Source organism: Euleptes europaea, chromosome 12 (genome assembly GCF_029931775.1).
Source record: "Euleptes europaea isolate rEulEur1 chromosome 12, rEulEur1.hap1, whole genome shotgun sequence".
NCBI classification, from domain to species: Eukaryota; Metazoa; Chordata; class Lepidosauria; order Squamata; family Sphaerodactylidae; genus Euleptes; species Euleptes europaea.
The window spans coordinates 56,525,511-56,551,654 of NC_079323.1; the positions used below are offsets into that span (position 1 = coordinate 56,525,511).

At 40.8% G+C, this 26,144-nt stretch overlaps 1 pseudogene; it reads left to right on the forward strand.

Moving 5' to 3' along the window:
- Positions 1 to 811: 811 nt before the first annotated feature.
- LOC130485093 (UPF0711 protein C18orf21-like) overlaps positions 812 to 26,144 on the forward strand; it is a 50,607-nt pseudogene continuing 25,274 nt past the window's right edge.

The window sequence follows — 26,144 nt, forward strand, 5'->3', positions numbered from 1 at the left end:
CTGCTTCAGGAGACCAGGGAGCATTGCTCATTGATGAAAGTCGGTGTCCATCCACACACACCCGCCCCCAGCTCAGGTCTAATTGCAGATTATTTTTCCACACTGACATACTGTTTCACAGTAATCCATCTGTGTAGGTGTTTCCGTATTTTCAGTGTGAGTTAATAACAGTAGTTTGGAGCTTACTTTTCTGGACACCTGCGGATTTGCAGCGTGTGGGCGTTGAAAAAGCTGATGAACTGCTCCACTATGTACACATTTAGTGACATTGAGTGTTGATTTATGATGGGGGGTGAGTTCTACCTTTCAGGCCACCAGTGTTTCTTCTAATACCCTCCCTGCACCTAACTATAAAATAGTGTGCACCACTACATTGTAAAGGTTGTGCATTTTATGTGTCTTTTTTTTGTTTTGAGATAAATCAGCATTGACATTGAATGGGGGGGGGGAAGGAGGTAATTGTGTTCCCTTCAGTTTCCTCCCCCCAAATAAACTCTTAACACTGCATTTTATAGGACAGCCGTCAGATGCATAGCAGGAACAGCCTCTGGTGGAGTTGTCACCAACTAAATGAATAGCCTTAGCCAGGAACCTAAAGAGATGTGTTTCTTTGCTGCACGATGTAGCCCAGCTGATCCTCTGGCAGTGCCCCAGCGATGAAGGAAATGCGGCAAAACACCACGGTGACATTATTGCGGAAGAGAAAAGATGCCGTGAAGACATGATGGCAGAAGGCAAACAATGACATGAAGAGAGGATTGTAGTATATGACCACTGGTACAACAGGATGCTGAAGGTATTCCAGGATACCATGGACAAGAACATGGATGTTATGCTGTCTGCTGTCAGTGCTCTCAAAACCAAAGCTGAAGTAATGCTGTCGAGGCAGAACGGAGTCCCAACTCAAGACAATGTCCAAGCAGGTTATTTTAGGAACAAGCCCACAGATGAAGGTATGTGCACCACTACAGCAGGACAGAGCAGTGTAAGTCAGGACAGCAGTATACGGCATGCTCCAACTAAGCATTCAACTGCAGGCCATAAGAAGCCTTGCTTAGACCTCTAGTGTTCTGGCTCTTTGTCATGGCACCATTGGATTCTTTTTTTTTTCTTCAAACAGATAAACAAAATATACAAACATACAAATATACACATCAGATTGTTACATTATACTGGAACTTACTCTATAGTTTCAATTCAGTTATTCATTCTTTGGATTATTATGTTTTCATATTTTACAATAGATTTTTAACTTAAATTTTAAATTCTTTTTTTTTAATTAATTAACAGCTATATAATCAAATACTATTTTCCATTTATCATAAAACTTAGAGGTTGGTCTATTGCGCACTAAAGATGTTAGTTTAGCCTTAGTTGCATATTCTGCTACTTTATTTGCCCATTCTGCTGTGCCTGGATAATACCAATGATAAGGATAATCATTTGCCTTCGCTTCTCTCTTTGTTCTTCCCTTCCTTTTCCTTTCCTCTTTTCCCTTCCCTTCTTTGTCCTTTTCCCTTATTCCTTGTTCCCTTTTCATGTCCATGTTCCTTGGAGAAACTGGGGCTTTCTGGGTTGATGTTGGTCTCCTGAGTATCACCTTAGACCATCCTCACCATCGAGGATATTATTGTTATTTCTAAGAAGCAGTTATGAAGTTAGGACGCTATTTTGTTAATCTAAACTGGATAATTGGTTCAAAACTGTATGTTTTAATCTTTCATTTATTGTAATACATTGTGTTGTTATTGTTATTAAGGAATTTAGAGAATTCCTCTTAACAGAGCTAATTAGAAGTTTGCACATTTTCTAATCCTTGGCATTTTTACTCCCTGGTCCTTAGGTGGCAGCTGTGGAAGTATTTTTGATTTCAATAAGGCTTACAGCGCATTCCTGAAAGGAATGCCCGTGCCGGGCTTAGGAGGCCACCTAGCGGCATTGCCTCCTAAGGAGGTTTCAACACTGCCGAAACCTCTACCCAGCACCAAAAACCCATGCAACCCTCATAGGGCGTCCAGGCGTCCAGGCCTGCACACTGGCTCTGGGGCCATTCATGCCGGCGTACACCGTCCTGGCGCCGTCGGCGTGGGCCCCTGCACTGGCGGAGGCCTTCGTCGGCCTCCTAAGGCCTTTCGCTGCATCCACCATGCATTTGAGGAATGCGCTGTTAAACTACCAATAGAGTAGTGATAGTTCCATTGATGCCAATGGTTTTTTCAAGAAAGCATGTATGAAATGCTTTGTCATCTTATGTAAGATAACAGCAAGTAAATGTTATTTTTACAACACCAATGCAATTAGCATTTCTAGATAAAGTAAACATTAAATAATTAGGGCAAAATAATTGATTACAGTTGAGGATCACTGAGAGGATTGCACTCTACTGTGTGAAGACTAACAAATGGTTCAGAGTCATCCACTTGGGCAAACGTTGACTTCTTCCTCAAGAGTTTTATTTTCCAATTGCTAACAAATGATTGTCTCTTAAATTTCAGGACATTTCCTGCTAGTGTGGTATCTTTCAAAAAGGATACTTTCTGACCCAGTTCTTTTTAAACATTTGGCTTTTAAGTGGTAAGCAGTAAAATCTAACTCAGAAAGAGGTTTAAATACATTTTTATCAATAAATCGCTGAAAGGATAGGTATCAGGATTGTTTGGTGTCAATTCCTGCCATGATGTATATAGGGATTTATTTGTAATGGTAACCAGGTCAAAATCTGAATCCCTGTAGTCTGAATCTTGGGTGGGAGTTGAGAACGTGGATCCGTGGGGGGGAGAGGTTTCCAAGAATTTGCACAGCACTGCAGAAGAGTGACCTTGAGAGGCGCAGATAACACTAGAGGCCTTGGGGGAAAGAGAAACCACCTGGCCATGAGGGGGATGGGATCCTGTGCCCGCTATAACAGGAGCCTAGGGAAGGTATTGGTCATTACAGTTTTTGTGCTTGTACCAGAGCGATGAGATTTTTTGATTGCTCCTTAGAATTACAATAAACCACTGGTTACTGCTACACAACTACTGAATGCCTGTGGTTATTGGAATATTGCCGGGTCAACGAGAAGTCTGACAATAGGTGAAATATGAAACAATCATTTATTTTTCAAAAATCTTCAGTCCTGGCAACAAAGCCTATTTATCTGGCTGCATATTTTAGCATTAGAATGTATGTATTTCCTCTGTTTTAATTTGTATCATAGCACAACCTCCTTAGAAAAGCAAAATGGAAGATCAGAATATGGTACTAGTACTACGAACAGGAAAAGATTTCTAGGTTCATAGTGACCTGGAGTCATAATGAACACATGTTGAAACAATTGCAAAATTCTTCTTAGATAAGTTTACTAGATAGATGGAACTTTCATCCAAGAAGTTAGAAATGATTCAGTTGACAGTAGAATTTGGCTTTATATCTGCAGGATCTTCATGCCTTCTTTTGCCTCGCCATTTGACAGAGAAACCTTTTTAAATGCCTTTATCAAAAGAACAGTGAACTGATATTTGAAAATTCCTTTGAATCACCTCAACAATACCTTATAAGAATTTGGTTCATCCAGAGTTACAATAATGTAATAAAGAAACATTGATTTATCCAAAGTGACCTTGCCGCAATGCATTACAAACTATAAGTATTGTTGTTGTTTCTTTCATTTTTAAAGCTCTTTTCCATATGAAAATTGCCATCATGGGTAACAGATGGTTTGGAAGCAATTGCTATTCAAATATCAACTGGATAGCATATGCAAAAGAATAGGTGATTTTTAGACAATTTTCAGACAATGGGGTTCCCCTCAAACTGAATCCTGTATACTGTAAAATCAGTTTGGGAAATAGGCGGCAATTTTTACAGGTATAAACTAGGGCTGTGCATAACAGGCATACTGACCAGAAAACAAACCTTTAAAAAGGCATTTTGGCTTTTTCAGGGTTTATTTGAGGCTGGATATTGAAATAGAGAATAAAGCCTAAGCCGGATGGCCAATCGCCAAATCAGCCAAATGGGTATTCAGCTTATTCAGCCTTTGCCTTTCCCAAGGCTTTTCTCTATGGGAATTTTTTTTAGGAGCTCAGGGGGCATTTTTAGAGGTAGAGTTTCCAAATTTTCAGGGTAGCTACAAGGGATTCTCCTTGCATGAACCCTAAAAATTTGGTAAAGTTTGGGTCAGGAATCTGATTTTATGGATCCCCGAAAGGGTCGCATCCTTCTCCATAGAAAAGCATTGTGAATGTCACAATGCTGGATCCACACCACAGTAACATCAAGGCTGGAGTACTGTAATGCCCTACACATTGATCTCCCCTCAAAATCAACTAGGAAACGACAATTGGTCCAAAGTAGGAGTGTGCATTCAGATACACTCAAAACTGAAAATATTCCCGAAATATACCTTATTGGTATTTGTCGGGTATATTCGGCATCCTAAAAATATCCAGGAATTTTTCAGGTTCTGTTCAACCCAAATCTTCCACGACAATAAATCATGTCACTTGCCAGCACTACAGGCTCCCACAATGATCCCATCCTCCAAAATATTAACCCTACAGTACTCTCCTCTTTGTTTAAAAACCACATAAAATGAACCGTTTGATAAATCCACATGTTTGAAATAAAATACTTGTACAGAGTAAACAACTTAAAGAATAATAATGAGCCATGGTACTGTTACGTTTGCAAGATATAGATTTCTATAAAATATGTATATCCCACCTTACCATAAAACTCGAGGGAATTGGTTGATCCATAGAAGACTTCTGTGTGCAATAATTTTTACACAAGCAGAAGAGCTAAAATTACTCCTTGCTGTTTGCATGTGCTAAGTGAAACTGATTGTATCACAACTATCTTTTTTTTCATATGCGCAACACCTAGCGCCATGTATTTCTTTTGGTTCAGGTTCAAAAACCAATTAGATAAAATTATACAAACTGTTTTGCAAACTCAATTCTTCCATATGCTCCTTGTGTTTTTATAAAATTATATTGAAGTGCTATGTGTTGCTTCAGCCCTTGTGCTATTGCTTTCCTCTCATGCATGACTAGATCCAATCCCATAGGGATTTTTCTGCAACTCTGGGGGATCCCTCAGTTTTTCAGAAAAATCTGAAATCTTAAAAAGCAAACTGGGGTCCCCCCCCCCCAAATAAATACTTACCTTCCTTTTGCAGAATCAATGGCAAGGGTGTCCAGGAGCCACTCTGGACCTTTCTGCCAGTGGCGGACTGGCCAGGATGTCAGCTTGCTCAATGGCAAGTGGGCCCTGTGGGCCCCTGATGAAGTGGGTGTCAGTATGTGCATATGCTTGTCTAGTCTGCAGTTTGTTGGACAGATCATTCTGATCAAACTGACAGCTGGGTCATGTGACTGTGCTGGCATAAACTGGTTTATGCAGCAAGCAATGGGGTTTTCCAGAATGACTCAGCTATAGAAGTGTGATTGGATGGAAATGTATTTGTATATAAGTTCATGCATTAACAGTTGTCTGTTAGGAAAAGCTGTTGCTTGGCAAAGCAGTTTGATATTCTGAACAGTGAATGCTAACTGCAAATAGACTCTGTAGATATTGTAAATAAACTGTACATAGTTAAACCTGTGTGGAGTGAAGTTGCTACCAGATAGACTCCTGAATGCCAGTATACAGCTGCGTGCGTCAGTGGGCCCCCTTAAACATTAAACAATATGTTAAAAATGTTAATGACCTTTTAGTAACTTGAAAATATAATAGACGTTCCAATATTACTGTATGCAACTAAAATTTACATTGTATTACTATTTTAATTAAAAAATTAATAAAATCATTTTTTGAGGATACTTTATATTTAAGAATATAATAACTCTGAAAAAATAATTCTGATTTGGGTTATGTGAGGTCAAAGCATACGTTACATAGGCTCGGATCTTTACTATTGCAACTGCGCAATGAAGCTTAGCTGGGAATCCCAGCCTGGGATCGTGACATGCAGCTGGAGTCAACTTCGTATCGAGCTACTGCATACATTGCAAAGACAGCAAATATTATTCATTGTGTCGGCCTCAGTTTGAGTGTGTTTCATCAGCTCGTCACCTCGTGCTTGCTGTTTTTTATGTGTTTTATAAAAGGTATGTATTTAATTAATATTTTTAATGTACTGTGGCCCTACGCCCTTTGATTTAAATATAATGTATTTTCTTTCACTGTATAAAATTAGTATAAAAATACTAGGGGAGTGGGAAATTGAAGGAGAAGGGCTGGGCAAAAGAGAGAGGGGTTAGGTTGACAGACAAGGGGAGGGGGAGAAAGAGGGGGTAGGTTGTCAAAAAAGGAGAGGGGGAGAAATAAAAATAGAGAGGGGAAAGGTTGACAGAGAAGGGGAGGGGTGAGAAAGAGAGGGGAAGGTTGTTAGAGAAGGAGGAGAGAGCAGGAAGCAAAGGGGGATATACCCTCCCTGCAAGTTTCTTGCAGGTCTCCATTTGTGTGTCCAAATTTTAGAGTTTACAGTTTGAAGCTGTTGTTCTACAGCCAACATTATGTGATTTAAAACCACATTCTTCTTTTAATGAACCCATGTTTAGGAAGATAAATTAAAGGAAACAACACAATCCTTAATGAATTCAGAAAGGCAGGATAAAATAAACTCCAAGACTATTTCTCTTTGAGATCATGTTCCTTAAATGATTTTTCAATACATCACCAATCCTTAAGTACAATATCTATTGATTTTTCAATATATCACCAATCCTTAAGTACAATATCTACAGAAACCCCTTCCATGATGGGAAGGACATTTATGCCAGACAATATAAGCTCACAACAGCTTATATTTCAACAGATCTTGTTCATATTTAAGTTACCACAAGACTCAGATTTATTATTTGCTGCAATAAGACTGGCACAACTACACTGCTGGCAAGGTTGTAAATTGTGAGATACTGTTTTAAAGAAATAATGCCCATAGGATTCCTAGTGGCACTTTGTTGGAACAAAGGGTCTCAACAACTTAAAAAGAAAGCATTACCAAATTGCAAAGGATATCATGTGATTTCTATTCTGTTGCTTCAGTTGTGTCTTAAAAGGGTTTAATACAAGTTTTGTTCTTTTTCCTCTGAGGCATCAGCTAGAGACAGGATATTTAAAAGTATGAGGTTGTAGCTAATAACATTTTCTCATAATTTAGTTTTGTTTCTAACTGATCACAATACCTTGCCTTGGAAAGAAATATTTCTCAGGTCAAATTTGTTGAAGGACTCAGATCAGGGGAAGCTTCTCTACATCACGAAAGTTAACTCTCCTGCATGCATCATTTGGTGAGGTATGTACTATGATTATTGTGTGTCTGTTCTCCAAGGGCATGACCACACTACAGACATCGACTGGTGAAACTTTGATTCCCTCTTTTCAGGAGCTGTAGCTGTGTAAATGGGGGCTAGATAGCTCTAACAGAGAATTCCTAGCAACCTTACCAAACTACAATCCCAAGGACTCACTGGAGAAAACAAGGACAATAGCTAATCTCAAAATATGATATACAGCTGTAGTGTACCCCTAATAGTGGCATGCTATTTTGTGTGTACCTTGCTTTATCTCCTATAAGTCCTATTCTGAAAAACCTGTATGGTTATGAACATATGTCAGTATCAATAGTTACATGCTGAAAGCTGTAGCTTGAATTCTATTGGTTGCTGTGTGAGAAGCTGGCATTCAGAGTGCTCAAAGTGTTGGCCATCTGATTTTCAGATTCTTCAACATCCATATTTCTTGGGTTTTTTTCTTAAGCAAAAAAGGTCATGACTTTTTCAGAAGCACTTTTAATTTTAACTAAAGTCAGAAATTACAGTTCACAAATATCTAGTTTCCTGACATGATATCATTTTTCTTGACCCTGCGGACTCCTAATAAGCATAACAATACTGTATGATCATTTGTGGGGGTGGGGGGTGGACTAGTTACCTAGGGCCTTTCAAAGAGTTGTGCAACATTTATCGAGGAGAATGCCTTCTCAGGCATAAGACAATAAGCTCAAAGCAGCTCTGCCCTTAGCCCTAAGAGCTCCCTTGGAATGCCTTTAATTAAAATAAGCACACTCAAGATATTTTAAGTGAAGCCCTGATAAAGCAGTGCTGATAAAGTAAAAGATGTTGCATATCTTCCCAGAGTGCACCTTTATCAACAAGCACATGCAGACTCTCCTTGCTAGGCCTAAATCATAAAACGAAAAGTTTAATGAAAACAGTTTGTAGGGCAGCTCTGTCTGCCCGTAGCTCCACATGTGGAACATCTCACTGCTTAGCAGCACATCACTCCCCCACTTCCAAGAAACCAGGGGCCTCTTAAAACAAAGTTGAAAAGAGAATAGCTCACTAGTCAACTGGCAGTATATCTGCATTTTTAAGCAAGCTTGGATACATAGGAGGGTTTAGTTTTTGCTATGTGACTGATCTCTCCTCGCCAATTTCATAGCAGTGTGAGCAATCAAATATGACAGACTACTGGCAAATGCTCACATGGTTTGGTCCAGAATATCTTCCAAACCCAGCTGGAATCAATCAAACTAAATAATAGTCCTTGCAATAACTAGTTTCTACCACACTTTTCAGAAATTGTTCAGTGTTCAGATGTAAATACTGTTAAGGTCATTATTTTACCTGTGTTTCCTTTTTCATTCAGAAGAATTTTTGGCAGTACTGAATTTTGAGCTCCCAGGTTTCAGGTTAATAAATGGCCCACAAGAGTGGGATAGGTGATATTTCTCTAAGATCACAGTTTTCAAAGTCAACAATGACCTTCTTTAAGGATTTGGTAACAGCTGCTCAAGGAGGAATGGCATTAGATCCTCATTGACCTCTTCTTGCTTAGGCAACATTTGTCCCTCTCAAACGGCAGCTTCAGACTGATCCTTTCATATGAAGTTTAAAAAACCAAAACCTGTCTCATTCAGAGAGAGGGTGTAGAGCAGGGGTGTTGAACTCATTTGTCAGGAGGGCCAGGTATGACATAAATGTCACTTGGTTGGGCTGGGCCAATAAATAAATAAATAAATAAATACATACATACATACATACATACATACATACATACATACATACATACATACATACCATAAAATGTAATGCCAGATACTGGAGATACAAACTTTACAAAAGACACAGGCAAAGTCAATTAATAATATTGTTTTCTGCTTAAAACACAAACAAGTTTACAATAATGTCATTCTTACAGTATTTTCTTTTATTTAACAGTCTTATTGTTATTTTGTAAAGTATGTCTTAAGTATTGTAAAGTATTTTAAGTAAAAAAAGTAAAAAATTATATCATTAATTTGCTTTGAAAGTGTTTTCTATGAAGTGTGTATCTCTAGTCCCTGCCATTCATTTTTCCATTAATTTTGTTACAAATTTTAAACCAGTAGGATGGCTGACTTGGCTGGTGAACCTGCAGTGGGCTCACCAGCCCATATCTGGACTGGGGAGGTGGGGGGGGTGGCTTGGCTGCCTTGGCTGGCAAGCCCACAGCAGACTCATCAGCCCAGATCTGGACTAGGGGAGGACTGGCAACCTTGACTGGTGAGCCTGCAGCTTTCTCCCAGTCCAGAAAGACAGAGAGAAAGAGAGAGAGGAGAAAGAGAAATACAGAGGAAGAAAGAAGGGGAGGGAGAGAGAGAGGGAAAGAAGGAAGGAAAGAAGGAAATGGAGGGAGGGAGGAAAAGAAGGTAGGAAAGAAGGAAAGGGAGGGAAGAAGGGAAAGGAAAGAAAGGGGGAAAGAAGGAAGGAAAGTGTTGGAAGTGAAGGACTTTGCGCTTTCTCTTAACCTCAGACTCCAGAGGGGGACAAGACTAGTGAGTCAGAGAGATAGAGGGGACAAGACACTGGGGCATCCTTTCTCTACTGCTCTGACCTATCCCTTTGATATGTAGATGGATACTCTTAGGGAAACTTATTGGGGGATCGGGGCCCCAGTTCCTGTAAAGGGAACCCCGATATTTAATTTATCTGCTACCAAATCAGAGGGAATGGATCGTTCCTCTTGAACTATGAGAATTGAGATCACACACACGCACAAAAGAGGCAAGACGCATTTGTCTTGAAGTAAAACAATCTTTACTCTAACTCAGGGTAAGGAAAAAGTCACTGGGATACAAAACAAATAATATCTGTCTACATTCTATGTTTCCTATACTTGCCAAAAGCCTTTGGCAAGGCACTAAGCTTACTTACGAGTAGGCACCCTTAGCAAAAGGAGAGCCTCTCTCCATCCTGCCTGTTCAGCAGTCAAGCAAGGAGAAAGTGATCAACTACTTTCTCTTCTAACAAAGAAATCGAAAGCAGTTGAACATGCAAAGTAGTTGTATACGTGACCCTCGGGCACGACTGCAATGGTCACTACACTGACCAAATGGTCAGTTACAATATTAACCCTTTAACTGTCTGACATGTAACAAAGCTCGCTCTCTAATACCCAACAATCCCCTTTTCGAGGTTTAGTTACATTCAGACATATAAACACAATGCATCACGTAAGTATTCAAACTGTTGTCTAGGCAGTGGCTTCGTCAGGATGTCGGCCACCATCTCTTTACTTTCACAGTACTTCACTACTACGAGACCTCTTTCTTGTTTGTCCTTTACTGAGTCCATTTTGAGTCGAAGAAGTCTCTTCCCTTTCTTAGAGTTCTCGCCATTCAGTAGTGCTATACACGATTGATTGTCCTCAAACATTGTAGCAGGTGTCAGTTCATCTAGTCCAAAGTCGCGTAGCAGTTCAATTATCTCTTCCAGCTCTGTACATGCGCACTTGGCTGCTATGCATTCTGCTTCAGTTGAAGATGTTGACACAACTTGCTGTTTCTGGCTGGTCCAGGAGATCAGGTTTTCTCCAAAGTAGAACAGATATCCACTTGTAGATTTGCTGTCTGTTCTAGTACCACCCAGACTAGCGTCCATGTATCCTATCAGTTTCAGCTCAGTATTTGGAGTTATCTTCAACTTCAAATCAATAGTTTTCTTTAAGTATTGTGTGAGGTGTTTGATTGCATTCCAATCATGTTCTGCAGGTGTGCTGGTCCTTCTACTTAGGATTCCAACTGCTGCACTTATATCCGGTCTACTAACGTTGCTCAAGTATAGAAGTTTTCCAATAGCTTCTCTGTACTTGTGATTGTTAGGCAATAGTTCACCTCCGTCTAGATCCATATATGAAGGGTCAAGTGGAGTGTTCTTGGTCTTGCACTCCTTCATATTCATGAATTGTAGAAATTCCAGTATCTTGTTCCTTTGATTGATTGAAAATCCATTGTCTTGGTTTCTTTCAATCTCCATTCCAAGATAGTTCTTTACTTCTCCAAGTAGTTTCACTTCTACTGATTCATTCAGTTTGTTTGCAATTTCTTTTGCAGCTTCTTCAGTGTCAGAACAAATCAGAAGATCATCTACAAAGGCCAAAACAAAGTCCCATCCATCATCTTTCTTCCTTCTGAATAAGCATTTCTCTATATTTCCTTGTTCAAAGCCTTGAGCTTTCAATAATGAGGTTAGTTTGTGGTTCCATGCTCTAGCTGACTGTTTGAGCCCATATAAAGTCTTTTCAAGTTTACAAACTTGATTTTTAGTATCACAGTCCTTTAATCCTGGTGGAAGTTCCATGTATATTTCTTCTGATAAGTCTCCATTCAGGAAAGCTGTTTTGACGTCGAGTTGCAGTACCACTTTATTCCTGGAGGCGGCTATACTCAGCAAAGTCCTTATAGCCGTGTGACTAATCACAGGTGCGTAGGTTTCTGTGTAGTCAGTTCCATACTTCTGGGTAAATCCTTTTGCAACTAGTCTTGCTTTGTATTTGTCAACAGTTCCATCCGAATTTTTCTTGACCTTGAACACCCATCTACATCCCACAGTCCTTTTGTTTGGTGGGAGTTTGGTTAGTTTCCAGGTATTATTCTTCTGCAGTGAGTCTAATTCTTCTTGAATTGCCTTCAGCCATCTCGACCGCTCCCCATCGGGCAACTTTTGCAGTTCGTCCCAACTTGAGGGTTCCACGTGGCTGTCAATTCTAGTGAAAAGACTCAGTTTCTCTGCTGGTATTCCTTTTGTAGTCCTTGTAGATCTCCTTAAGGTCTGAGAGGGTTCCGCTGTTCCATCAGCACCGGGATCAACCCCTTTTGAATCTGCAGTCTCTTGCTGTTCCGCAGGAGCAGGTGGATTGCAATCCCATGCTGTAAATGGAATCTCTATGGTTTCCTCTTCACAAACCTCTGGATCATCAAAGTTATTAATTTGTTGATTATTAATAACATTTCTTTCATCTATATATACTGCATTCAATATTTGTAAATTGTAAGTCTTAATGTCCATTATCCTGTACCCTTTTGAGAAAGGATGGTATCCCACAAGAATTCCAAGTTCTGTAGTAGGATCCATTTTTCCCCTTTTCTCCTTTGGGATGTATGCAAACACACGAGATCCAAATGCTTTCAAGTGTTTCAGACTAGGCTTCCTGCCATTCCATCTTTCATATGGAGTCATGTTGATAGCACTTGAAATTGTCCTGTTGTAAAGGTAAGCTGCTGTATTTACACATTCTCCCCAGCAGGGGTAAGGCAAGCCTGCCTGTAGCATTAAACATCTTGCACTTTCCATCAGAGTTCTGTTAAACCTTTCTGACAACCCATTGTTCCTAGGGGTATATGCAACTGAGGTTGCATGCTCTATTCCTTCAGATTCAAGAATTTCTTTCATTTCTTTATTAATGTACTCACTTCCATTGTCAGTGAACAATAACTGTATACCTCTGTCATGTTTATTCTTCATCAGGGCAACATAAGCTTTAAACTTTTCAGCTACTTCAGTCTTTGATTTCAACAAATACACATATGCAAATCTTGAAGCGCTGTCTATGAAATGCAGAACATATTTTGCCCCTCCTGCTGAAGCCTTGAGTGGGCCAATCAAGTCTGAGTGCACTTCTTCCAAAATTTCTGCCTTAACACTGCTTGGCCTCTGCACGTGCTTAGGCGCTGTTCCCTTTCCTCTGAGACACACTTCACAACGTTCTTTGTCCTTAAAGCATTCCTTAACTGGCATTCCACAATCAATCAGCAGTTGCTTCACTGACTTAAAGTTTTTATGAGCTAGTTTCACGTGCCATTGGTACAAACAGTCCTTGTGGTTACAATCTGCAGCCTTCTGCTCTGCCAATCCTTTATTAAAAGCAACTAGGCACTTTGATTCTTCCTCAACATTATCCTCATTTCCATCAAAATCACTTTCATCAGAATCAACATTGCTCTCAAAATCACTACAAGTATATTCCTCCAATTGACTTGCAACATTCTCCAGGCAATAGTGTGAGCCTACTGATAGCACTGGGTATTCTCTCCCATCAGAATCAAATAAGCGACATTTGTCTTTTGTTATAGACACTTCAAAGTCTGCATCCACTAGTTTATTCACGGACAATAAATTTTCATCTGAATTAGGCATTAGGAATACGTCTTGTAAGGTTAAATGCATTACATTTCCACAATAGCTTTGAATTGCAATAGAAACTTCTCCTTTCTGAGTGCATAGAAATCTTTCTCCACAAGCCATAACTAATGTTTCATCACAAGGCTCTAGAAAGTCAAAAGCTGATCTCAAGCCAGACACATGTACATCTGCACCACTGTCCAGAACAAATGTATTTACATGCTTTAAATAATCTTTGGTTGAAGCTGTATTCGAGACTAGATAAGCCTTTGGGTGACTGTGCCATCTGGGCTTCCCTTGGCTTGTACTTGGGCTCCCTCTTGTGGACGATTGGGGCTGTTGCCTCCCATTTCCATCCCTCTCCCTTTGTGAGGATTTGGCGGGCTTTTCTTCCCGGCGAGAGGGGGGGGGGAATTTCTCCCTTTGTTTCACGTCTCTCACATTGAAACGACCGGTGACCATGCCTTCCACACAAGAAGCATCTGATTGTGGATTTGTCATTTACACGCAGTACAGACACTCCACGAGACAATTCCCTCTCTTGGCTCCTGCCTGCTTCAAACTGTTTAAGTGCAGTCACCAGCTTAGTAAGGGTTAAGTCCTCTCTACCCAAAAGATTCCTTTTTTCAGCGTTATATTTAAAATGCAAACTTCCCAGAAATAGTACAAGAAACTCTTCTTCACCGATTTCCCCTCCTACAGCCTTCAACTCTGATTCCATATCTTGCATTTTCTTAAGGTGTTGCAAGAGGGTCATATCTCCAGACATTTTATTTGCATACAGTCTAGTTTTTAAAATCATTTTCTGGGTTTTTGACACAGTTCCAAATTTCTCATTGAGTGCATTTAGCATTTTCCTGGCGCTATCATTATTCAAAATTATCGCAGTTTCTTCCGGATTAATTGCATTGGCAATCAAATTCATTGCCTGGGCATCTGCAATCTTAAATTTCTTAAGGGCTTCTCTATCTGTGTCAGCTGGCGGGTCTTCATTCAAAACGTGATTCACCCCAATTGCTGTTAAAGCATTTTCCACCATTCTCTTCCATACTGGAAAGGAGGCTTGGGTGATATGGGGGACAGAAACGGATTGGGGTTGTTTTGAATTCATACTTTCCTTATCGTTGCTCATTCCAGCGGCTCAGGGCTGCTTTCCTCCTCACAGGATTCAAGCGCGGCGCGCGGGGTTAAGTTTCCTGCCGTCCTTTGCAGACCAGGCTGCTGGCTCCGTCACAGGAAAAATTCCCTCTGGGGGTTTGTAAATCCTTTCGTCTCCAGTGAAGATCCCAAAAGCAAAAAAAAAGAGGTGCGGTGTGATCCTATCTCAATAGCCAAAATAAAAACCAACCGTACTCTGCTACCACTTATTGGGGGATCGGGGCCCCAGTTCCTGTAAAGGGAACCCCGATATTTAATTTATCTGCTACCAAATCAGAGGGAATGGATCGTTCCTCTTGAACTATGAGAATTGAGATCACACACACGCACAAAAGAGGCAAGACGCATTTGTCTTGAAGTAAAACAATCTTTACTCTAACTCAGGGTAAGGAAAAAGTCACTGGGATACAAAACAAATAATATCTGTCTACATTCTATGTTTCCTATACTTGCCAAAAGCCTTTGGCAAGGCACTAAGCTTACTTACGAGTAGGCACCCTTAGCAAAAGGAGAGCCTCTCTCCATCCTGCCTGTTCAGCAGTCAAGCAAGGAGAAAGTGATCAACTACTTTCTCTTCTAACAAAGAAATCGAAAGCAGTTGAACATGCAAAGTAGTTGTATACGTGACCCTCGGGCACGACTGCAATGGTCACTACACTGACCAAATGGTCAGTTACAATATTAACCCTTTAACTGTCTGACATGTAACAAAGCTCGCTCTCTAATACCCAACAAAACTTCCTTCCTGTTTCTTCCCCACCTCCTCACACACACACCGGCACTCTTCTCCATCTTGCCACCATGAGGGAAGGACGCATGTCCTGGATCTCCCTCCATCCTAGTTAGTTAGAATAGATAGGCAGCTATACTTTATCCTATCCAGAAATGGATTTCCTACAATAAATGAAGTATATTAGTTAAATAGACAAAAGGCTCCTAGCAATTTTGTTCCTGGCACACACACAGGTTTGGATGGGCTTCTCTGCGCACAACAGCCTTTGTGCACTCTGCTAATTTAACAGGGATTTGGGCATAACAAAGCCCTCACAATCCAACAGAAAGAAGGAACGGGAGGGAGGGCATGTTTCCAGTAGTGATTGCCTTGGATTGCTCTGCTGATCCCTTGCAAAGATCCAGTTGGAAGGAAGAAATGTTGCTTCCAGGGAAATCAGAAGAATCAGGGTAGTTTTGGTGCAGCCATTATGAGGAGCTCTAGTTTGGGGTTGAGTTTAGGATAATTTATGGGTAAAAACTTCAGTTAAAGCTGGTTATCACACTGTTCATTTAGCAGTTTAGCTTTGTACAGGGAATAGGAAGGCTCAGTGATTTTTACAAAAAAGTTCTACTTAGGAGCAAACTGTGAACAAAACTCTACTACAGGGAACCTTGAACTGTAAAAAAAAAATCAGGCTAAGAAGTGAACTATCAATTTTTGGTTACGTTCCCTCAGATTTTAATAGTTACATCTCCTTTAGCAGAGACATAAAATAGAATAAAATAAAATAAGCGGTAGCCTATGTTGGACCATACAATGGCCAGCAATTCCTCCTTGCCTCAATTTACCCTTTGTATGCCCTTTTAAGATTTTTTTCCTTTTCAAACTGAAAAATTTGGCAACAACTAATGACACAATTAGAGCAGCTGCCCCAACACAAGCAGTTTCTTACTAAGTGGGTAGTTTGAGTAAGCTTGTGCTACAGTGGTATGCTTCAGCCCCCATGTTGTAAGCCAGGAGTAAAATGTTTGAATCTTTGATCATGTTCTACCAATACATAGACACACAGTAGTACATAGGCCCTCGCTGAGTTGTTTCTCTTTCTTATTTGTCTTATTCATTTTCTCAATGTACATTATAATATTAATATACAATGTTGATATAACATTATTTACAAGTACATTGAGAAGTGACCTGACATAAATTATATTTCAAAGTTACTTTTTGACAGATCTAATTGCTATGCCATTCTGATAAGTGTTTTCCTTGCATCTGTTTCCCACTAGCAAGCAATTGTATTACTTTATTAATATGATACAATAATATTTATTTTATTGATGGTATTCCAGATTCTCTGCACTTTGCCAGAACCACAAACCTGGCTATAGAAACACAGCCACAAGTGCTCTATCACAGGCAGTAAAGCATTCCTGATGTCAGCATGTGTAAGGAACAACTTTTTTTGAGTAACTGAAAAAAGCATTTTTCTATGTTCCAATGTGTCTTCTTTTATCTTCTGTGAAATTAAGAGTAATGTAATGAAACACAGAGAGATCTTGATAGAAAAAGAATATAGGGATGATATACTTGAGGTACACTGACCTGAATGGCCAGACTAGTTTGATCTTATTAGATCTCAGTTAAGTAAGGTCAGTTCTGGTTAGTATTTGGATGGGAGACCACCAAGGAAACCCAGGGTCACTACACACAGAGGCAGGCAATGGCAAACCACTTCTGTATATCTCTTGCCTTAAAAACTAGAGGTGTGCATTTGGCAAAAGCCGAACTGGAAAAAAAACCAAAAAATACCTTTTCAGTATTTTACTGGGGGTGGGGGGGAAAGGGTGTACCGGTAAAAAAGGGTGGCAATAAAAGGGAGCCAAAAAAGTGGATCCCAAATAATGCCAAAAAAAACCTGGCATTATTCAGGGCCACTTTGGCCCCACTGCCATTTTCCCCCTCCCTCCCATCTTCCCTCCCCCTTATTCAACTGTTGACTTAGATCCCCACCGCCTGCCTTCTGCAAAGTCCATGGACTTCTGGGGGCACCTAGAAGACTATGTTCAAAAAAAGCTGAATTGCTTATATTTGGCTTTTTTGGCTTTTCAAAAATTTCCAGGTTTATTAAACCCGAACCCCAAAAGTACCAAAAAAAGGTGCACAATCCTATTGAAAACCCCATGAGGGGGTGCCATAATTCAGCTGTGACTTGATGGCACTTTCCAATACCATATTCAAGATAAGGAACTAGTTTTCCTCCTAGCTATGTATGATATAGAATAAAATAAATAAACCTGTTCGATAAATATGAGCCATTTGTTTATTAATTATAAAAATAAAAATACCACTTACTTCTTAATAGTTGCTAGTGTCCTGCTCAGGCTGTAAGCTGTAGGAAGGGCTGGGGATAGGAGAGTCACAGAATAGTGGTGAGCATATGTGTTGCCTGGAAAACTTTTCAGGTGACTTTTTAACTTTAATATTGGATTAGCTTTGAAAAACTCTGGATATTGAGGTTTACACACACACCCTTCAGCTGAAAGAATCAGTACATTTTTCACTGAGTTAATGACAGTTCCTTGATGAGATCATATTATGGGCCATTTCAGGCACTCAAAGAACAATTTCAACCTACAAAAAATCCCCAAATATTCCATAAATACAAAGCTAGAGGATTAATTGTCCATAGAGGTCTGCTTGCTTTCATATTGCTGAGTTTCATACTGCTTTTACATGTATTTCATCTTACTGAGTTTCAAAAGCTGATTTTGAAAGGACAGGCACAAGAACCCGGTGTTCCACAGGGGAAAAAATCCCACTGGGTGTGCCTAGGTACCTCTTTGAGTTCTAGCATAAGGAGATTTTCCATTATGATTAAGGACTGGTGTTGGGAGGAGCTAGATTAAGCTAAAGGCTATGGTATGCTAGCATGGGTGTTTTCACTCTTTTAGCTGTATTATTGGAAGTAGACATTTTCTATTTGTTTTCAGTTGGCTATTACTTACCTTCAAGCTGGGATAGGATGCACTTTGAAATAACTAATCCATAAGAGAAAACCTGCTTCTAATAAATGTATGTTTGTGTTAGAATCATGCCTGCTGCTAAATGCTTTGCAGATGTGTCCAAGTGCCACTGTTATAGAGAGCTATCAGCATTTGAAAATAGCACTGATAAGCAAGTTCAATGATAAAAATTAGAGGTTTGTTCAGGACACACAAGTCAATGACGTCAATGGAAAGGATGCCCAGACACGTTATTAAAAAAAAATCAAAAAGCCTTCAGTACAATTTACTGTCAGATAGTACTGAAGATGAGGGTCCATGCTCAAAACAAACAGAATGTGTTTTTTCCTCATGGAACGCAAGATTGTTTGGCAACTGTATAGCCTTTGCTTTTCTTCTGGTCAGGAATAAACGCTGCAACCTAATGTGAAATTCACCTTCATTAACTCTAATTATTTGTTTTTATTAAAGCAATTATATCCCTGCTTTCATTACACAGCGCCCACCAGAGTGGTTCTCAACAAAATAAAAGCCACATATGAAATATTCACATGCAGTATATAAGTAGAATTAAATCATAAACATCACAGTAATGCTTGGACAGGAAGCAGCACACAGACACCCCAAAGCTAAACCCAACGCTTGATGAAACAAATGTGTTTAGTAGCCTTCTTCAAAAAGTAAAGGTGGGTACAAACTGTATCCATGGATATGGATGCTGAAACAACCCCTGGTTTGTCTCACATCCTGTTGACCAGTTGCAAACAGTGAGGTGATTTTTTGATGATGAGTTCAACTGTTTCTTGACCGGTTTGGGGCTGTTTGGCATGTTGCTTCATCATATTCTTTCATGACCATGCAGTATATGGCTTTTCATGCACGCATATTCTCACACAGCCCAACTAGAGCCCTGTCTTGGCTCCGTAACTGCAGGTAATTGTTTAAATAGACAATTGGATCAGTCATAAATCATATAAATCAGCCATAAATAAATGCTGGTTTAAGAAAACCCTACTGTTTAATTTTCATCTCAGTAGTCCTTAGTGACGCTAATGGCTGCTGATCAGTATGAATTGGCAGCATGTGCATATGCAGCTTTGCAAAAACCTGGTGCAAATCTGTTTGTAAGGCATTTGTAGCTGTTCAGCATGAACCAAACAGGCTGGGTGACTGGCTCACATCTGATCAACACCTTTGAATATAATAATTCCAACAGCCAAACACATTTGTGGTGAAATTCGCTACATCACTAATTTCATAGTTTTGGTGAGAGAGCCAAAATGATCCTGTCAGATGCTATCACTACTAACAGCGCATTCCTGAGATTCGGCGTGGAGGAATGACGAAGAGGAGGCACTGCCACACCGCCTCCTAAAGCCATTCCCTGCATGCCGAAAAACAAAAAAAAAGCTTTTAAGCGGCTTATTTGGGGGGGGTAAAACAGGGCCTTTTCGCCCCATAGAGGAAAGCCTTGCTCTTCTCTGTGCTGGCATTCACGGGCTGAAAGGGGACAGGAAGCTGCCTAATGGCAGCTCCTCCGCCCAGCCAGCCCAGGAACACCTTCTGGGACTCTGACGCCTCCCGGGACGCCAGCTCAGCCTTATACACTGGTGGGACACTGGCGGAAGGCCCTGTCAGCATCCCAGGTAGGTTCATAACTGAGAAGGTGGTCCCATTAAAACTGTATTTTCTAAAACAGATGGGCCTTGTTTTTTGGAATTCCCTTATAAAGGAAGATTTTTAGTGCTACCCTATCTTTTTTTAAAGAGGCAATTAAAGATGTTTGCATTACCAGAGCTTTTGAGTCTGATGCTGCTAGTTTATATTCTAAATTGCTATCTCTCTTTTTTTTGTGTATTGTTTTAATTGGTGTTGGAAGACCAGGAGATCAAAAAGTTGCCTATATATGAAACAAATGAATGAATGAAATAAAGCAGTGGGTAAACAAAGGAAGTGAAAGGAAATGTGAATTAACCTTGAAAACTGAAATTAAGAGTGATCACATTGACACTAGAGAAGAATCGATGAGACTATTTCCTTTAAGAAATGTTTGCCAAAATACACAGGACATTCTTGTTAATAAGTTATTCATATAATAAGGGACAGGCAGCCCAATCCTGAAGGGGAGGCAGATCCAAGCCAGCCGCGAGCGGCACAGCCACTGCTCCTCCTCAGAGGCTTCCTGGCTGCTGTGAAGGCAAAAAAAAGGGTTTAAAAAATAAAAATAGAGGAAATGGGGAAAATCCCCCATTGCTTCCAATGGGGGTTTGCCACCAAAAAAGATGGTGTAGCACTGCTGCAGTGTGAGAGGGCATTCCTGGGACAGAAAGGGCAGCTCCTCCCCTAGGAACACCCCTAATGTAATGGCAGCTCCTCCCCCAGAAACGCCTTAGAAATGGCCCCCCACACTGGTGTGGGCTCAGGGAAAGCCCGGCTGGCATGGCTGCACCGGCGGTGCTTGGATGCTGGTGTTTTTGCCCCCACGCCAACATAGGTGCCACCTTATTCCGTGTTAATGGATAGTTAATGGAACAGAATTTAACAGATATCTTCCTAGGGATTGGAGAATGAATATTTGTCCCTCTAGGCCTGAACCAAAAGAAACCACACAATCCAAGAAATTGAGGGACCTCAACTTCTTGACAATATGATTATGTTAATTCTTTTTGAGTTGTTGCTGTTTACAAAATTTATATACCACCTTCCTGCTCTTATGATAACATGATAAAATTACATTGTGTGTGTGTAAAGTGCTGTCAAGTCACAGCCAACTAAGTTACGACAACCCAGTAGGGTTTTCAAGGCAGGAGACTAACAGAGATGGTTTGCCTTCCTCTGCACAGCAACCTTGGTATTCCTTGGTGTTTTCCCATTCAAATACTAACCAGTGCCAACACTGCTTAGCTTCTCAGATCTGACAATTACATTATAAAAGCATTATAGTAAAAACATATAAGGCATACATCATTCAAACAACTTTAAAAAGAGTTAAAAACAGAATTAAAACACATACAAAACAAGTAAAATACACATTACTTCTTTTATTAGAAGATAATAGTAGACCTATGACTCTTTCAATTGCAAAATTTTATGCCCTTGTGATTGATTTTTGCAGCCATTCAGATGTGGTCCAGTTTTTTATATTTTAGTAACCTGCTTAAAACCAATACGTTTAGAAGTTAAGGGGGCGGGGGGGGGAGAGAGAGGGAGAGAGAGAGAGAGAGAGAGAGAGAGAGAGAGTCTTCACCCACTGGTGGAAGATGGCAACAGAAGGGGGCAGCAGGCCCTCTCCCAGGTTGCCACCTGCATAATCTCAGAAGGATGGGGTACTAGAAGCAGGGCCTCCAAAGATGACCATAACAGTTGGGTGGATTCATAAGGGATTAGATGGCTTAGTCCCTTCAGTTATATTGGTCCCAAACCATATACAGCTTTGAAGGTCATTGAATTGTGCCCGGATAGAAATCAGAAGGTGGGCCAAGATTCAAGTGATATGGTCCCTATAATCCACTCCAGTCAACAACAAGGCTGCAACGTTCAGTACAAATTGAAATTTCCAAACAATTTTTGAGAGTAGCCTCTTATAGGGCACATTGCAGTAATCTAACCTGGATGTAACCAGGGCATGTACCACAGTGGCCAGATCTTTTTTCTGTCCAGGGAAGGCTGCAGCTGGCTAACCCATCAAAGCTAGTGAAAGGCATTCTTGGCCACAGCTGCCAACTGCTTATCCAACAGTAGTCCTGGGTCCAAGGGTACCCCCAGACAATGGACCTGTTCCTTTTTTATATGTCGCAATCACATGTTGCCAACACAACTTATTTCTGAAGCAATAATTTGGTGTTTTTATTGAATTTAACCATGTTTAGCTAAGGATTTTTCAAAAAGTTTTTATATTTTGTGATGACTCAGTTAGCACATCTATCACTGGTACAAGTGAACAGCTAGTTCTTTACAACAAAAGAACAGAATGTCTGAATTCACGAAAGAGAAAGCAGACCATGACATTCATTTCTCAACTTTTTTTTCTTTTGCTGTTGCAAGAGATATCTGGCAAATGCCCTATCTCCTACCAATGAATACATTGTCCAAGGCAGTCTGTTGTTTTGCTGATTTCAAAAGCATCTCATCTTAACTGATCACAAATGAACAGGTATCATCAAACTGTTACCAGACCAAGATTCTATATGCCCATGGCATCTCATTCAGACAACAGCACATGCATGTAGATTAGGGTGCACATTCAGATATCCCCAAACTAAAATAAACTGTTTCAGATGGGCTTGGAAATACTCAAAATGATGCAGAACAATCCCAAATTCCAGGATTCATGAAAATCTATCTCCTGGAACTTTATGAGTGTGTTGGAGTTTTGGGGAGACACAAGAATGGGTAGGAAAAAAGAGGAAGCTAGCCCAGAAAACAGCCGTTAGATGGCATCTCTCTTACCTTGGGAGAGAGACACTAACAGCTGATGGTGAGAAAGACCTGGACCTTTAAATTTTAAAAATGGCGGTGTCGAACTGGCCCTGGACTTACTATGCCACCATTGTCTTTGCTGCAGGATTCTCCCCACTGTCCCTGCCTTTTCCTTTATATCTCTGTGAGTGAGTGAGAAACTGGGAATTCAGAGAACCTGGTACACATATTGTTATCCTGTTAAATAAATATAATGCTCTTCAACAGCCAATGTCGGTGGCATGGAAAAGTCAGAGAATGAGTGATTTTTTTGCTGATTATCCTACTGCATAACCCACATTGTATCATATATGTTCCTAAGAGTCCCCCAACCCATCCCCACAGGTAGCATTTTGGGAAGCACAATGATTTGTAGCAGGAGCAAGGAGACAAGAAAGGTCCATTCCATGACTGGAACACCACTAGTAGCCCTTTGGATCTAACACATTGTCCCCAAGAACAAGTTACACAGAGGTTTAAAAGGTATACATTTATAGATATTTTAAATTTAACATTCATTCCTGAGACATATTCTGACATCAGAAAGAGTCGCTATAATGGTAGTAATTGTTTTTATACAGTAACTGTTGAATGTTCTACACAAAATAGAAGTGGAACAACAAAAACAAATATTTTCCTATTCAATGAAAGAGATCTTATTCAAAAAGGAAATATAAACAGGATGTGTAGATTAATTTGTACTAATCATCTCCAGGTCCCCTACCCCTTGTTTTCTTATGTTTCTTAGAGCTGAATGCAATGTAATAGAAAGTTTTAAAGCAAAACTTGGGATAATATAGAAGTACAAAAATGCTTCTTTAAAAATTTAATTTGGATTATTTATGAACCGAAACCACACACTCGGTCAAAAAAAAATCTAACTAGTAAATTATTCATGAGCTACAAAAGCTTCCAAATTGGTCAATTAACATTTCTTTCTCTCTTTATGTTCCCACCATTTGTTTAAAATGCTGGTTAGGAATACCTGATCTGATATAAATGGCATTGCTATAAGCTTCATCACAGTAAAATAAGTTTAGAATAATGATAGGGGATATTAGCAATGATTTATATATTTATACCCCACCTTTCTCACCAATGGGGACCCAAATGTTCCTTGCCCATTATTAACCTCCCCACAGTTTGCCAGGTGGTTATCTCCTCACAGTGTTGAAATCCATTCAGCCACAAAGGTCACAGGGAGACCATGTGTCCGACACATTTTCTCAACATCTACCTAATGGAGTTGATGTGGGGGTAGAGTGGAGAAAATAAAGATATACAACCATTTGAACATGGGTCACTTTCCAGTTCAGTTGAGAGTACCAAGTGTAAGGAAGCTACCTGCTGCTACGAAAGTGCACCCTATCTGGCAATAATACACAAGCCGCAATAGGGACAGTCATAACACTAGTTTAGAAAAAGTACTGAGTCCTTGTATATGAGGAAAAAAAGAAAAGATTTATTGAGGGAAATAATTAGCATACTCAGTCACAATAATACTAATCATAACAGTAATAATACTTCAACACTCACATCGAGATATAAATATTCCAAACAATCACACACACACACTGTGAAATCTCTATCACTTAAATGCAAGAGGGTAAAGCAGGGCAATAGCTGTCTGTCCTTGCTGATTTCAGGCAAATTCAAAGCAGGAGCCTGAAACATCTGTGCAGGCAATAATCCAAAGGGTAACGCCAAGATCCATGTAAGGTCCATGTGACTTTATATCTGATGGCCCAAACATGGGTGGTTTGTAACAGATCAGAGTCAGAGTCTTGGGACAAATTCTGCCTCCAATTATAGTGCTGGGGTAGGGCTGTCAATTCGGTTCGGCCCGAACTGAAAATCAGCCGAATTTCCCCTGATTCGGTGATTTTTAGTTTGGGAGGAACCGAACTCAAAACTGGCGGGCAACCGGGGGGGCCGAATTCAGCGATTTCGGGAGTTCGCGAATAAATTCGGCAAATTCGGCCATCAGTAAGCAGCATAACCGTCAGTAAGCAGCATTCTCCTCCCCCGGCCAATCGGTGGGCAAGCTGGGTCTTCTTCTGGCCAATCAGTCAGGATTGAGTACTGGAGGAATCAGCTGATGTGCGGCCCGGCCAGGGAGAGAGAGCGAGAGAGCGAAATCCTCGTGTGTGTGTGTGGGGGTGCTTGTGCACATTCACTCCTTTCTGTGACTGCAGGGGGTGTATTTTTTGGGGTACAGACACAAAACTTTCACTGGAGCTTCAGATGAAGCTTCTTAAGGTACCCCCCAAGTTTTGTAAACATTGGGTCAGGGGGTCCCGAGATATGGGCTCCCCCCCTTTTTCTTTCCATGGCTGCAGGGGGCGCATTTTTGGGGGTACAGATCCCAAACTTTGAGCGGAGTTTCAGACCAGTGTTCTTAAGATACCCCCCATGTTTTGTAAACATTGGGTCAGGGGGTCTCGAGATATGGGCTCTCCCCCTTTTCCCTCCCCCCTTTTTCATTTATGTGGCTGCAGGGGGCACTTTTTTGGGGATATAGCCCCCAAACTTTTAGCATAGCTTCAGTCAATTATTCTTAAGATACTACCCAAGTTTTGTAAAGATGGGTTCAGTGGGGGCAGAAATATAGCCTCCCCCCTTTTCTCTTTCCATGGCTGCAGGGGGCGCATTTTTGGGGGTGCAGATCCCAAACTTTGAGCGGAGTTTCAGACCAGTGTTCTTAAGATACCCCCCAAGTTTTGTGAACATTGGGTCAGGGGGTCCCGAGATATGGGCTTTCCCCTTTCCCCTTTCCCCTTTTCCCTATTGGGATGAATGGATCAGCCGATCCTGTGCATCTCCAGAGCAAAACGTTCCGTGCCTAATTGGAATCATCTTGGATTACAAGTCCTCTTCAGCCCCTCTTGATGGAACAGAAGACAGCCACAGTAAGACCCCTTTGGGGGCTTTAATCTATAATTTTTCTCCTGTGTATGTGTGTGTGTGGGGGGGAAAGCAGAGTCTGTGTGTGTGGGGGGAGGGAGCAGTTTCTGTGGGTGGAGGGGAAGCCAAAGGGGGCTTTGTCGGTTCTGCCTGGGGTGTGTGTTCCCCCTCGAGTCTCTCGCTCCCTGGTTTGAGGGGGGAGGTTTCAGTTGTGTGTTGCAAAGGTGTTGTTTAACAAGGTTGTGTTGTTTTGCAGTTGTTTTGCAGTTGCTTTGCAAACGTCTCAGCTGTTGTCGGGGCTGGGAGCTTTGTGCGTGGGCGGCAAGCTCTGCTGAGAGATGCACATTAAGGGTGGGGGGACCCCTTTCAGGGCCCATATCTCAGCCCCCCCTGACCCAATCTTTACAAAACTTGGGGAGTCTTTCAATAAACGTCCTGTGAAGCTCTGCCGAAAGTTTGGGACCTCTAACCCCA